This window comes from Saimiri boliviensis, chromosome 3 (genome assembly GCF_048565385.1).
Source record: "Saimiri boliviensis isolate mSaiBol1 chromosome 3, mSaiBol1.pri, whole genome shotgun sequence".
Lineage (NCBI taxonomy): Eukaryota > Metazoa > Chordata > Mammalia > Primates > Cebidae > Saimiri > Saimiri boliviensis.
The window spans coordinates 73,482,668-73,485,949 of NC_133451.1; positions in this window are offsets into that span (position 1 = coordinate 73,482,668).

Genomic DNA, 3,282 nt, shown 5'->3' on the forward strand with positions numbered 1-3,282 from the left:
TAGCTGGGATTACAAGCACACGCTCCCACATTCAGCTACTTTTTGTATTTTTAGTAGAGATGGGGTTTCATTATGTTGGGTAGGATGGTCTCTATCTCCTGACCTTGTGATCCACCCGACTCAGCCTCCCAAAGTGCTGGGATTACAGGCACAACGATGTTTAATTATTGCTCAGTGAAGCATTAAGTTACCTACATTAATTAATTAAATAAACTATGTACAGAAAACATGTATAAATATGTCTATACTAATGCTTACAAAATTCTAAGAGGGTTCTTGCTTATGTAGCTTTTTATTATTTTAAGTAACTAGAACCACCCAATACTGAATAAAATTATTTGATTATGGTTATGTTCATCTAAACACAATAAATTTTATATTAATATTTAAGTCTATTTTGCCTATAGGTGACAAACACCTCCAGACTAACATGTCAGCTTTATCAATTATATTATGTTTAATTATTTAAGATTTCTTCATATGGAACATCTATAGAGATAAATAGAAGTTTTCAATATGATTTAGTAACACTGTTATGTTTCTTTCACAGAGTCTATTTTCACTTCCTTCTAAAGAAATGAATTTGAGAATATAAGTGTATATTAATTTTCTTGATTCTTTCAGCTGAATTATATTGGTCCAGAAGTTCAAAATCAAGTGACAATAATGAGGGATACTGATAGAAGCTATTCCCAAGTTTATATATATATATATATATATATGTATATGTTTATATATATATATAATGAAAGTTACATGTATAAAACTAAGATTTTTATTTATTTTATTTTTAAGCTTGTATTTATTGTGGCTAAAGATAAAACATAATAAATCTGATAGATAAATTTCTTATGCAATCAATCTTGAAATAGAAAACATGATTTTCTTAGCATTAGCATTTTTTTTACCTTCCAAAGGAGGCAGAGAATAAATCATGACTTATCCCATTTTTAATAACAAAATGAAACTATTGCACTAACCAAAAACTTGCCTTCTGGCATAATTTTTACAGTCAGCAAATTGTCTCTAGAACTCATTAAAAAAAAAATAAAAGCAGTATTGCAGACATTGCTGCAATGGAAAGCAAACAATAACTTCTTAAAGGAATTCTACATCTCCCTTAAGATTTAATTCATTGCTACATCTAAATTCTGATAAAGTAAAATCCATGTTAAGCCCATAAAATTTTTAAATAGTTTTGAAAGAAACTTCTGAATAAATGGACAAGGCCTATTATTTTTTTCTGTCAATCCAATTGTACTGTTCAGTTTTTGAAATAAGATTATGTGATTAGGTATTCGTAGAGAAAAACAGTTACCTCCTCCATCTTACTCTGCCCTATTTGAAAGTCTCAGGGTAGAGAAGGGAACAAGAAGCCAACCCAACCTGAGTAGAGTCAGGTGAGGCATCTTTACATCTAAGAATCTTTATGACATTGAATCTGTCAACTGTGCTACACATTATCAATCAGTACTTCAGCAATTTTATGCAATACAAATAATATTAGATTATAAATCAAGAACTCTCATTTATGTTTTAGTTTATTAAGTTGTTTTTGTCTTTATTCAGACATAAATACCACAAGTCACTCTCTCGCACCTGTTTTTCCTTCAGCATTTGATCTCTAACTTGATTTCCAGATTTATCACCAGTGATTGCAGGAGTCTTAAAATGTTGAAAGTTCTGTCAGATCAAAAAAGGGACATGGTTCCTCCTCTGATGAAATTAAATCTATGTCCAGATGAAAATGGACAACCACATGAAAAAAAAAAGCTGTCAATGAAGTTACAAACATAGATCTTTTAAAAAAACCTTTTCTTAGTTTGAAAAACAAATCCACTGAGTAAGTGTATGAGATTTGATTAAGACATTTACAAAGCTGGGATCAATTCTGGGCTTAACATTTTATAAAGGATGTAAAAAATTTGAATTAACCTGGAGGGGGAATGGTCAGAGTGGTATCATCGTTGATAATAAACAGCTCTAGTTAATTAAACATGCGATTTTAAAAACACCTCTTTTGTGATTAAAGTTTCCCATTCTCCATGAACCCTTCTAGAAATTCTTGAAGAAATGTGAGTAATTTCTTATTGACATCATTCCTCCAAAAAAGGATAGCTCAGAACACAATTTTATGTCACCATTCCCTTATTTTCCCAAAAATTCAGGAAGCGTTTTCTGAGATCCCTCCCTGCATAAGACACTCAGCTAGTAAGACATTCTTCGACTTGCTCAGCGCTTCCTTAGTAGTTCTTTGTGGATATTTACATCAATGTACTCTCATATTTTGAACTTCTGGAGGGAATATATCTGCTATTATTTCACATTTCCCACCCTAAGATCAGGCTAATAAAAATAACTTAATAAATGCTTTTAGCGAAAATCAAATTTGAATAATGTGTTCCTCTGATTTAAACACTTTGTAGAGCTATTGGACATTCTGGTTATTCACATAACTTAATGTATAATTATAATTATAGGTTCCTGGCATATGTTAGTTGTTCAGAAATGCTTTTAGGATGTATATAGGTGCTGAATAAAATTTACTGGACAAAAATGATGATGATGAGTAAGAGAACCCCATGTTAAATATAAAATATCTCCTACAATAAAAGTAAGAACATTCACTGCCCCTCCTATGTACTTAAAGTTCTCAAACACAAATTTTTAGACCAAACTAAACATATCAGGCACTTGCAGCTGCATTTAAGTATCAATGCATGTCATCATATGACATTTCAATTTGATTAGCAATCATAAAAATAGGTTACTATGCAAATCTCAATGCTTTTGCTATTTGTAGGCCAAACAAGCAGTCTAGTTGGATGCTAGTAGGTATCAGTGGGAGAGTAAAGACATTTCTTTTTGGTAATTTATTTCTAGATATGCTTTTCCCTTTCCCTAGATAAACTCTCTCAGAGAAGACTGACATTTTTCTGTACCCTACAGAGAGATTAGTGAATGCATAATCACACAGTGACAGGTCCAGTTCCAGTGTGTTTCTCATTAAATTCTCTGTCGTTCCCTCTGTGGGAAACTGGACAATTTATCAGATTTTCATACAGGGAGGTGAATTTCTGCTGAGGAGGCAATACATGTCTTTTACTTTCTGGAGTGCAATTATGGCTGAGCTTCCCCAACAGTACTCCATTTTATGATAGGGCTGTCTTTGTAGGATGTGAGCATTCTATAATTTGTTTCTATACTCTGACACAGGTTATATATTTACATTTTTAAAAGTTAGCTAGTTGTCCTACATTCGTCTCAATAAAGAATGTCTGT